The sequence below is a fragment of the Melozone crissalis genome, unplaced genomic scaffold, assembly GCF_028551555.1.
Source record: "Melozone crissalis strain CALT ecotype California unplaced genomic scaffold, PUWL_Pcris_2 ptg000035l_1, whole genome shotgun sequence".
Lineage (NCBI taxonomy): Eukaryota > Metazoa > Chordata > Aves > Passeriformes > Passerellidae > Melozone > Melozone crissalis.
The window spans coordinates 2,320,404-2,333,482 of NW_026535813.1; the positions used below are offsets into that span (position 1 = coordinate 2,320,404).

Genomic DNA, 13,079 nt, shown 5'->3' on the forward strand with positions numbered 1-13,079 from the left:
TGGTGAAGAGATAGATTAATTATAGTGTGAAACACGGGTTTTAGAATCTCGGTACAGGGGGGTTCTAGGGAGACAAGATGGAGGAATTAGGGTGTGTCCTGTCCTTCTTCTTCTTCTTCTTGTCGTCCATCTTCAGTGGTGGTGGTGGCACTTTGAGATTGGTTCTTACTGAATGTGCACTTGTCAATAAGGGTGAAAGGTATTGGGGAGAAAAGGTAAATATCTTATACGTAGTTTTGGGTATAAAGATAAGTGACCGCCCCGAGGGCAGTCAGTGTGCTCATGGCTGACTTGCTGTGCGGACCTCTGTCGGACCGAGAGAAAATATTGTAGATAAGAATTATTAAACACTGAAGACCGAAAAACCTGAAGACTCCTTTCGTCCTTTGGAGCGCGGCCTGCCCCAAGGCCATCCCGAGCCTTTCCAGGCCATTAAAAACAGCCGAGAACGGGACAGGCATACTTATATGTGATGTTTTGAAAAAAGCCATAGATTTTTGTAAAATATCAAGATAGATTGGTTGATTATGTAGATAGTAACCAAAACTCATGTTAAATTGTGCAAGTAGAGTTTGTGAGAAGTCAGTTGTGTATATTCCTTAGTGAATGGTACCTTTAATCAGACTAAGCAATATAATTTTATTTTAACTCCCTGCTTAGCTAATTAAAGAGAAAACGACAAGCATGGACAGGCCACTGAACTGCTCCAGAGCAGCAATCCAGTGTGGCTATGTGCCCACAGAGCTGGAGTGTCTGTCCCAAACTGAGACAAACTCTGCAACTCAAATTGCTTGGAGCTGTTCTGGGGTACCTGCAGGTTTGATTAAGTAGTAATTCTAACTATAAATTCATGCAAGTTAAGAACTCTTTAGGAAAAAATGGAAGCACTTTTGTGAAATCTGCAGAGACTCAAATAAAGCCAATCTGTACCTTCTCTCTGTGCAAGGGTTATAGGAATTGAGTAATACTAAACCTTATGATAGTAATTTGGATTTACTTTAAACTTTTTTACAGGCATTATTCACAGTGATCTGAAACCAGCAAACTTTCTGATAGTTGACGGAATGTTAAAACTAATTGACTTTGGCATTGCAAACTAAATGCAGCCAGATGTGACAAGTATCATTAAAGATTCTCAGGTGAAATACTTCTGGAAAATTGATGTCCATTTTTCTGTGAAATGCAATAGTACCTGCTGATAACTTTGATTGTAATAACCTCAACTACTATTGAAATCTTATGCTGATTGGTTTTATATGTGTGTGTGAATATTTGTATATATTGTTTTTTACATGTTTTAATGAAGAAAATAATAATGGCATTCAACCTTAATAGAAACAAACTTTTAATATGCTTTTCAGTGTTTTGGGACAGAAATCTAAGTTTTATTAAGTTAATGAAATTTAATGTATGTTTTACTTAAAATATTTTTTCATTTTTATGGTTAGACTGGCACAATGAATTATATGCCACCTGAAGCAATAGAAGATAGGTCTTCCTATGGAGAAAATGGCAAACCTCGTTCTAAGGTAGTATGATCTTTTTCCTCCTATTCCCTTCATGTTAAGAAGGAAGGAATTCAATCATATCTTCAGATTTTTTCAAAATCTTCCACTGAAACTTGAACACAAGAGAATTTATTGTGCTGTGATGGTGTGCAGAGTTGGAAGGTTAAGCTTAATCTCCCTAACTACCCAAAAGCATTTGGCAGATGGTGTTTAGAAAAATGTAAGAGCTCAATTACTGTGTAAAATTGAAAGTAAAACAGAGGCACAGGCTTGGGCGTTTTAGGGCCACAAATGAGTTCAGTGTATCCTATTAATTTTTCTCCACTACAGAGTATTGTGTATTGTAGAAAATTTTATAACATCACTAGGGCAATGGAATGTGAGTGATGAGAAAAGTACTGAAGGGAAAGCATTTTTCACATTGGCAGTCAAAATTCAATTGAGGGTTACATGGTTTGGTGCAAAAGTATTTAAAATCCACATGTACTCGCATGTACATGAAGATTAACTTTTTAACAGTTGAATGGAAGTATTATTATGTAATAAAATAAAATCTTGGCTTCCTAAATAGAGAACAAAATATTTCAAAAGTGGATTTTTTTTTTTAAGGATGGTAATTTTTTTACCTTTTGTACTTCTAAATTAAAACTGCATGCAAAGTGCAGATTTTTTCAGCTCATCTAAGCAGAAATCTAACCACTGTGCTGGGAGTTAGGTTCTCTGTATGCATCTTTCTCCACTTCCCCCTCTCCCCCACTCTGTGCTTCTCTTGAAGTAATTCAGCTTCAAAAGGACAAGTGCAAAGTTGTCCTGCAAGGACCAGCCTGAGTGACATAGTTGAAATGTGGATCTGAATCCTTTAAACCCAGGGGAATTGAATTGTGGCTTTCCACTTAGGAGACATAGCAGTGATTTCTTACCATTTCCTGGACTTAAATAATTTAGTATGCTTTTAGTTGTGCTTATTTTTAAATCTGAAATTAGAATCCTGCAATTGGACTTGTTAAGGACTAACTTTATTTTTAAGCTAGTTCTTCAAGTAAGTTGATTTTCAAAAATAGTTTAGAACAAGAGTTTTCTTATGGATTATCAGTGAAGGAAGCCACACTACTGAGTAGATAATGGCGTGCTGTCTTGGTGATTTTGTGTAATAGTAACAAAGATCTCTTACACAATGAAAACTGTACAAATACATGATAAATTGACTGAAGGGTCGGTTTCTTAAGTAGAGAATAATTTTTTTTTAATTTTTAATATTAGATAAGTCCCAAAAGCGATGCGTGGTCACTGGGCTGCATTTTGTACTGTATGACATATGGAAGGACTCCGTTTCAGCATATAACAAATCGCATCAATAAAATGCATGCTATTGTTGATCCAAGCTATGAAATAGGGTTCCCAGATATTGCTGAGAAGGATCTTCAAGATGTGCTGAAGGTAACTGTTCCTTTTGTTTTAAGTAATGGTAATTTCTTTATTTAGAGCATATTTTATAAAACTGAATGAGTTGTGCTTGAAAGACTTTTTCCACAGAGAGATGCTCACTGCTACTTGTAGTAACAGGCCTTATTCTGAAAGTAGTTTCCATATTAAAGTCTCTTTTCAGCTCAATACCAGCTACATAAGTCCTTTGGTTCAACAACCAAAGTAAATACTGTTAATTTCTAGGACAATTCATAATTTATAGGCAAAACATTCTTCCTCTTTCTTCATTTGCAGCGCTGTTTAATAAGAAATCCTAAAGAGAGAATTTCTGTTTCGGAGTTGCTGGTACATCCCTATGTTCAAATTCAAAGTCATTGTCCAACAGGTACATTTATTTTAAAATACATTTTATTAAATAGTATTTTTAACTATGCATTAGAAACCACTTCACTCTTAGAGGTACTATGAGCTTGTTGGTGTGACTCAGTTTTGTTTGGTGCCTACATCTGCTTCAGAAAAGACTTCAGTATTTTAATTCTTAAACCTCTTGCAAACTGTTCTGGCAGTTTTTGTGCTGATAACGTATATAATTTCACCATAAGTATAAATTACCTGCAGGTGTTCCAAATGCAAAAGGAGCAACAGAGGAAATGAAATGTATCCTTGGCCAGCTTGTTGGCTTGAATTCTCCCAATTCTATTTCTAGAGTTGCAAGGGTAAGTAAATTGTTTTTTCTGTTTTGTGTAGTAGTACATGCTCATGCAGACCAAGGTTAGAATGTTTAGTAGTGAAAGATTATTGAAGTGAAGGGAGAAGGACCATCCGATTGATGCATCGAACTCCCTTCACTTCAATATATGGTGACACCCGAACATGATAGCGAACACCACGGGAAGTGAAGCCAGGGTCGGGTTCCGAAGATCGAAACTGCAGCCGGAACGGCAAAAGAAGCGCGGAGGAAAAAGCGGAGGACAACCCGCCGATCCGCGCCGTGCTCTGGGCGACGGTAAAGACGGGCCTGGCCGATACATGCGGCCGCAACCTTGAGGAGCTGAAAAGCGCGCGCTTACAATATAGGTATGGAAAGGCAAGCCGCATATGAACTTTTTATTGCTTTCCTGCAAAAAAGGCAGGTTAAGGGGATAGACTTACAGAAAGAATTACCGGGTCTTTTGGCTTATGGTTTGGAAAGGGGAATCTTTGTAAATCCCCACACGGTTCACGAGTTGTCGGAATGGCGTAAATTTGGTGATTTATTGTGGCAGGCTACGTTAGATGATGATAAAACTGCTAAGAAGTGGGGTAAATTATGGCGGGTCATTAACACCGAACTGTTGCAGTTTCAGGCTGAAAAAGGGCTGCTCACCAGGCTACTGCCGCTCACGATCGTAACAAAGAATACGATCAAGATAGGGAGTTTGATAAGGAGGCGGGGACTCCTCTCGGCCCCGCAATGAGGACGGTTTTATTACCTGCCTCACCACCTCTCTCGACAAGCCAAGCTGTGAGCCAGGCTACAAGCCAGGCTACACAGACCGCCTCACTACCCGCTTCGCAGCCCCCCCTAACGAGCCAAGCTCCGCAGGGTGCTTTATTGTCCGCTTTGCCGCAGGCTACACAGACCACTTCTGAGTCTCCCGTATCTGCTGTATCGCAGCAGCCGGGGCCAAAAACGCATACTCCGTTCCCGAACAGCAATCAGTCGATCCCTGGGGCGGAAAACGACTTAGCGGCGATGATTGCGAGGGAAAGACGAGATGTGTGGGCTGCCCTGGCCAAAGATGCAATTGAAAAGGGAGATCAAGAGCTGATAAGTTCGGCTCGAGAGCTGGCTTGTCCGGTTGTCTTCAACCCTCAGGCTGAGGGCGGCATACAGGCGACAATCAGTGCTCTTGACTGGAAACTGTTATCTCAATTGCGAGCTACTGTTAGTCAGTTTGGATTTAAAAGCGAACCAGCCAAGCAAATGCTCGACTATATTTTTGACACCAGCATCCTTCTCGTTAATGATTGTCGTGGCATAGTTAAATTAATCTTTACCCAACATCAACAATTGCTGTTTAATGCTCATTGGCAGGCACTTGTCAGTGAGTGTGTGGCAGTTCAAAGGCAGCCGGGTGACCCCCTGCATGGCGTCACTGTTAATGAACTTATGGGGCTGGGACCTTTCCTTCGTACTGAGGCACAAGCCTTAATAGGTCAGGAGAAGTGCCGGGAGGCTATGAGGTTAGTTAGACTCGCAATAGACATGGTGAAGGAACCAGGAGGGATACCAGTGTATATGGGAATTAAGCAAGGCAGAGAGGAATCATTTGGCGCTTTTATTGATAAAGCTGCTGCTGCAATTGAAAGAGCGGGCATGCCGGAATATATGCGCGGGGCCCTACTCAGGCAGTGTGCCCTTCAAAATTGTAATTCTGCTACTAGAAACATACTTAATACCTTAGGTGCGAATTGGACTATAGAGGAGGCATTAGAGAGGATGGCTCTAATTCCTACCGGGCAGCAGGCTTTTGTGGTAGATGCACTCAAACAGATAGGAATAGGTTTGCAAGAACAGGCAAAGTCCTCTCAGAGTCAGGTGTTAGCCGCTCTTGCACCTCTCCAAGCACCAGCTGCATTTGCAGCATCAAATAAAGGGGGCCGCATGAAATGCTACCGATGCGGAGGCATGGGCCACTTGCGCCGGGAATGCCAGGCTGTTGGAATCTGGTGCCACAAATGCCGTATGGACACCCATAATACGGGCGCTTGTAGACGGAGGTCGGGAAACTTCCCCAGGAGCGCGCATCCCTGCAGCAGCCGCGCCCAGACACAAGTTGCCGCTGCAGCAACAACAACATCCCCTCCTGCCTCCAACCCTCCACAGCCGGGAGTCTTCAACCCGTCGCAGCAGGGAGCCTTCAACCAGCCACAGCAGGGAGCCTCGGCATGGACCTGGCAGCCGCAATAGACGTGACACTAATGACTCCGCACCCGCAGAAAATTCCAACAGGGGTCCGAGGACCTATTATTATACAGGACAAAGCAGTGGGTGCTTTGCTCTTCGGAAGATCTTCTGCATCTATGTTGGGACTGTTCGTTTTACCTGGTGTTATTGACGCGGATTACACGGGAGAGATTATAGTGATGGCTTATACTCCTTTTCCTCCTCTTCAAATTCATAAGGGACAAAGGATTGCTCAGCTGGTACCACTTGAGCAAATGACTAAAGGAATACAACCCATAAAAGGTCAGAAGAGGGGAGAAAGTGCTTTTGGTTCCACAGGAGGACTTACTTTGTTGACTTTGAATCTAGCTGACAGACCTAAGAAAAAGGTAGAAATAGAGTTCAAAGGACAAAAAAGGACATTATCAGGTTTGCTAGATACTGGAGCAGATTCCAGCATTATTAGTCCTAACTGCTGGCCTCAACACTGGCCTCTGCAGCCAGCAGCCACTGCAGTATCTGGGGTCGGAGGATTTACCCTGGCTAGCCGTTCGCCTCCTCTTCAAGTTTACATCGACGGGAAACAGCTTACAGCAATTTTTTCAGTAGTTCAGCTACCACCTACTGTTCAATGCCTTATAGGTCGGGACATTATGGCTCAGCTTGGGGTGGTCTTGACAAATGAACATCCTTTAGAGTAACAGCCATTGCTTGGACTTTCCCAATTCCCGTTACCTGGATTGTTGACACCCCGGTATGGGTTAAGCAATGGCCTTTAAAAGGGGAAAGTCTTCAACATGCACATCAGCTTGTCTCAGAACAATTTCAACAGGGACATTTGCGTTTATCTACTAGCCCCTGGAATACTCCAATTTTTGTAATTAAAAAGAAGTCAGGAAAATACAGACTGCTCCACAATTTGCGTGCTGTTAATGAACAGATGGAACCTATGGGCTCATTACAACCTAGATTACCTAACCCGGCCATGATTCCAATGGATTGGCCTTTGCTGATTATTGATCTAAAGGATTACTTTTTTACTATCGCCCTCCACCCGCAGGATATGCGACGCTTTGCTTTCACGTTACCTGCAATTAACAGAGAAGGACCTGATCAGAGGTTTGAATGGACGGTTCTTCCGCAGGGGATGTGCAACAGCCCCACCTTGTGTCAGCTTTATGTCAGTGCAGCTTTGCAACCACTCAGGAAGCAATGGCCTAGTACGGTGATATATCATTATATGGATGATGTGTTATTTGCTCAGCCTATGCCTTTCACACAACAACAAGTCCTGGAAATAAGAACCACATTGGCACAATACTCTCTAGTAGTAGCTCCTGAGAAAATCCAAACAACTGCTCCCTGGAAATACCTGGGATGGTCTATGACAGAACAAACTGTCAAACCTCAAAAGCTGCAATTAAAAACAAAAATAACCACCTTAAATGATGCTCAGAAATTCCTGGGTGATTTACAGTGGTTAAAACCAACGGTGGGAATACCCAATGAACTGCTCGACGAGTTACGTCCACTGTTAAAAGGAACTGACCCAACTCATCCGGTGTGTATTACTGATAAGCAACAGCGGGTCATTCAGCAAATTATGGACTGTGTTATGCATGGACATGTTTATCGAAGGGATCCAGACTTACCCATAGATTTAACCATTTGGAATGGCCCACAATATCTTTTGGGAGCACTTACGCAATGCAAACAAGAAACGGGGAAAACACGGATATTAGAATGGATCTCCCCCCCACTGCAGCAAACTAAGACTCTTTTTCAAAAGATTGAAATGTTAGCGGATCTGATAAAGAAGGGCAGAGAAAGGATGTTGCAGGTGGCTGGGGCAGAACCAGCTGCCATCAAGATACCAATGAAAAAGGATACCCTGGACTGGTATTTGACTAATTCACAGGAACTGCAGGAAGCTCTCTTAGGTGCATGTTGCCCCATTGAAACATATCAGCTTCGACCAGCTTTGGTTCAATGGATAGGGGACTGGGACTGGATAACTCGTCCTAAGCGAGAAAATTCTCCTATCTCAGGTGCCATTACTGCATTTACAGACGCTGGCAGAAAATCAAGAACTGCTGCAATAACCTGGCAAGAAAAGGGAGTATGGAAGCATCATATTCTGCAAGCAGAAGCAGTGGACAGTCTACAAACCATGGAACTGTTAGCAGTGGTATGGGCACTGGCACAGTTAAAGCAACCTTTGAATGTTGTTACAGACTCTCTGTATGTAGCAGGAGTTGTAGCAAGAATTGAAGACGCGTCCATAAAAGAGGTGCAAAATCAAAGACTATATGAACTATTATTGCAGTTAAAGAGAGCTACAAGATCCAGGGAACATGCTTATGCTGTAATTCATATTAGAAGTCACAAATGGGATGTTGGTTTAGGAGAAGGGAATGATAGGGCAGATAGATTGGTCACCATTACCCAAAGCACACCTCTGTCAAGTCATCAATTGGCTCGAGAAGCCCACTCAATGTTTCACCAAAATGCAAAAGGCTTAAGCAGAGAATTTAAGATAACACTCTCAGAAGCAAAAGCTATTGTGAGGGCTTGCCCGACTTGTAGTCATCATAATGGGGGATGTGGTTTAGGCCTAGGAGTAAACCCACGAGGCCTGCAAACAAACGAGCTATGGCAAATGGACATTACACATGTCCCCAGTTTTGGCAAACTAAAGTATGTACATGTGTCTATCGATACTTACAGCAAATACATATGGGCAACAGCTCAGGCAGGAGAAAGAGCTATACATGTGGAAAGGCATCTGTACAGTTGCTTTGCAGTGATGGGTACACCAAAAAAATTAAAACGGATAATGGTCCTGCCTATACCAGTCAAAGGATAGAGAAATTCTTAAGAGATTGAGGGATTGAACATACTACAGGTATCCCAAATTCCCCTACAGGGCAGGCTATCATCGAAAGGGCACATGGTACTCTGAAAAAGTATTTAGCCAAGCATGAGAAAATAACTGACCCCCAGGCAAGGTTATTAAAAAGTTTATTTGTGATTAATCATTTGTGTGTATTCGGAGATGTAGGGCAACCTCCAGCAGAACTACACTATAAGCCACAAGAAATTGGTGAACAGGAAAAAGAAGCATGGGTAAAGTACCGAGATCCCAAGACAGGGTTATGGAAGGATCCTGCTAAGGTCCTGTTTTGGGGAAGGGGATATCTTTGTATTTCCACCCCTACAGGAGCATTGTGGGTACCTGTCAAGTGGACTAAACCTGTTCTTGATGCAGCGATTGGTGGACCAACTCACGGAAGAGGACAAGGACAGTCTGGAGAAGAAGCTGCCCCTGATCCTGCGACCACTACTGCTACAGCTGAAGGGACACTCGAAGGCGATCGACAGAGCCATAACGGACCGTTGCCGGACGGCCAGGGAACTGATTGACATTATTGAATCATTATCATCTTTCCACATAAGAGGACCAGCAAAAGAGAACTGCCTTGAATGTCACAGCCCGAATTGTGCTGCTTGGGTTGCATTGTGTTGTGGGGGTTGTGATCAGACCTTTTGGGTGGATCAGTTGTCACTTTTCCGTTTGTGGTGTAGCACCTGTAATTATAGACATAACTGGGAACATAATTGGGAGTGGGCACTACGTAATCAGACAGGGTTAAACACTGCCTCAGCTTTAGACCTTTATGAATCTCACGAGCAGAAAATCTTGGCCTATTATCGGTGGGAGGTACAGTGCATTTTGAAAAGGATTAAAGCTCAAAGTGCATCATATATAGCCTCTGTAAGGTGTAGAAAACTGGTACCTTTAAAACAACATTCTGTTGTAGGGCCTATAAGAGGAGATCCCAATCAGGCATTAGATCATTGCATTAGAAGGTTACAAAGATGTGATCTTCAGGTGTCAGGAACAGTAAGGTTAAAATCTGATAAGAAAAAGAAGGCCAAAGTAAAAACAGAAAAATGAGGTTTGCTTTTGTTATATTGCTTGGGGTAGTAGTAGTAATGGCTGAAGAATTAAGGGTAACGCATTTTAGTCAAGCTAGAAATAATGTATGGATAACACTTGCTAGACAGATTAATCAGTCATCGCTTTGTCTCAGCCTTGGAGGAGTTACCAACCCATTTCGAACGTGTTTGGTAGGACTTCCAGTGTGGTCTCCTCAAGAATTTTGCAGTTTTATTAATAACCGTGCCTTATGCATGCGCAACATGGTCAATATCAAGTTGCCCGCACAAAAAGGGTATACTGCCAGTCAGAGTGACGGCTATCGCCAATGCCTGCTAATTCAATCACTTAGTACTCCTTTGCATTCCCTACCTGAGGAGTTAGATCTTTTCGGAAGTGCAAATGCTAGTATGACCAGCACTTCTGACGGTGGGTGGTTCAGCTTTGACTATTCTAATCTTCAAAAAGTGAATCAGCATAAACAGACATGGGCTAGTCTGGATTCATCTCTAAGTCCAGAAATAGTGTCCAAACAGCTTTATAGCCAATGTAAAGGCTCTAGTATCATGACACCTAAGAAATTACCCACAGGGATATTTCTAATCTGTGGAGATAGAACCTGGAATGGAATAACAGCCCAGCCGCAGGGTGGACCTTGTTATTTAGGCAAATTATCATTATTCCACCCTAACATATCTGTGTTAATGCAACTAAGTCATAAGACAAGCAGGCAAAGGCGCAGCTTACACAACTTAGACTGTAGTCAAATAGGAGATCCATTGTTCTGGAGTAAATTTAAGCAAGTGATGGTTTCAGCTCTCCTACCATGGGGTGCTGCAAGCAAAGCAATGACTTTAGCAAAACAAATAGAGTGTTGGGCTAAGGGTGAATTGAATAAGACATCACAGATATTAGATATGTTAACTGCAGATGTACAAAGTGTTAATCACGCTGTTTTACAGAATAGAGCTGCTATAGATTTTTTACTGCTAGCACAAGGCCATGGTTGTGAAGAGTTTGAAGGGATGTGTTGCATGAACTTATCTGATCATTCTGTATCTATTCATGCTAAGTTAAAAGAGCTACGACTAGGGCTTAACAGCCTTAAGGAAGAAGAAGGATTGGGAATTGATGAATGGCTTAAAAGCTTAGGATTGGGACCATGGTTAAGAAACTTTGTAATATATGCTATAGGGATATTAGGTGTGCTTTATTGCTTTTATTTATCTTACCTTGCTTCTGCAGTTGTATCCAAAAGATGGTTAGTAGGATGATAGAGAAAACCTGGCAAGCTAACCTCTTTTCTCTCAAAGAAAAAAACGGGGGAAATGTTGGAGAGTTTGGTTCAAGAATGGCTTAAAGAAAAAGGCCATGAGACATACAATTGAGAGAAAAGTAAAAGGAAAAGTAGAGCAGTCCTAACGCAGTTCTCCGCCTTCTGATTTCTATAAACAATTAGACTCTCTTTATAAACAATGAGGTTCTCAGACTGTCTTCCCATAACAAGCAGAACACCGTCTCTGGGAAAAGACGACACCCTGGGAACAGATGTGAAAGTTGTGGGAACTCTGGTTCTGTTTTTAATAAACAATTGTAGGTATTCTAAAACAAGAGGAGTGGTTAGAAGTTTCTCTGTTAGCCTATCATGAAATTGGATTACAGAATATGCATGAAGTTCGTTAACTTTGTTATTTAAGGTGATTGATTGATCAATAAAGTGGAGTTCGATGCATTATAGAATGGTCGTTCTCCCTTCATCTCCAACAATTTCCTTAGCCTTAATCTCACATAACTGTTTGCTCAAAACCATACATGCTCTCTGGAAAGGTTTTCAATCTTTTTTCTTCACTCCTGCTGGACTCCATGGTTCTCAGAAGGCTGTCTCATTCCCCAAGGTACCCTGACAGCCGAGCCTCTAACATGGAGATAGAAAAAGAAATTCATTTGCAATTTACAGTATGACTCAACATCTTTTCTTTCTTCCCAGTTTTGTCAGACCAACCTGTTTCTAAAGAAATGATCACCTAAAGGCAGGCAGACTCGTGCCTTTCAGTGCTGCTAGTCAGGTAAAGGTTTGACAGATTAAGCATCCATTGTTTGTAATACCAGAGAATTTTCTGTTTTTAAGTACTCTGAGCTCTTAGAAAATCCAGATTTTGAGACAAAGCTGCTTTGTTCCTTTCCCCCAGTCTGAGTAGACAGATATTTATATTAGTAGAGAAGTTATCCTATGGCCAACAGCAAGGGAAGTTTGGGAACGTTAATTTTGTCACAGGGAAAATTCAATACATTAGTCCTATGTTTCTCACAGAAGACATTTCTGATCTTTTCGTCCCCTATATATTTCAAAATAAAATGAAAGAGTTTGGGATTCAGTTTCTTGGGCCTTGCGAATCTGATCATATGTGAAATGCATAAAGCCAAGTCTGAAGATGTACACCACATATCTAATCTGCCATCTAACCTTCATTTGCCAATCTGTGGTATTTACAGAGTGCTGATCACTAAATTAGGCATTTATCTTCAATGACAAAGACAGACTAAACTTTGATATGATGGTGGGCTCCATACTACATTAAAAAGTTTATCATCTAAACCACTCTTCTCAGCTGGGGAGGGGGCTGAAGGAGGAGTTCCTTTTCAGCGCCACTCTGGAGATGGCATTGCTAGCCAGGAACATTTTCTAACTGTGCTTTGCATCATTTTTCACTTGCTGAGCAATAATAAGTGGTACATCTATCTGCATTTAAAATGACAGATGGTGCCTGTCCCAGTGCTGATAGGGGTGACTGTACAATCATCTCCTCAGTGGGGGAGCTGGAGAAAAATGGCACAAACTTGTACAAGGTCACTTCTGGTTTATTTTAGAATCTCTACATCCCAAGGTGTGCCCTTATAAAAAAATGACAATTAACCCTTGTAAAAAATTTAGTATGAAGAAAGCAAACAATTGGTGTTGTGCAGCCTAAAATCTATTCATGTCTCCAGATTCATGTCCATTTCCAAACATGACTTAAACCAATCCCTTACCTGTGACCTGTCCCTGCACACCTGCTATGGTGTTCAAAGTGCTGAAGAAGGCTCTGACCCCATGTGACTGTGGGGCAGGTTAGAACTATTAAAAAATTGTGGAAAGAGTTTAGTTATCCAGCTGGGTTTTTTTGTTTTGCTTGTTTGTTTGTTGTTTTGTTTATTTGTTTCTTTGCTTTCTTAAACAACATGAACAGACATTTTGGGTTTATTTATGCACATGTATTCAAAGAAATCTATTGCTTCT

The 13,079-nt window shown here is 41.7% G+C and overlaps 1 pseudogene; it reads left to right on the top strand.

The window, feature by feature from the left end:
• The window catches only part of LOC128941398 (dual specificity protein kinase TTK-like), a 50,927-nt pseudogene extending 46,264 nt beyond the window's left edge, over positions 1–4,663 (top strand).
• Positions 4,664–13,079: the final 8,416 nt, after the last annotated feature.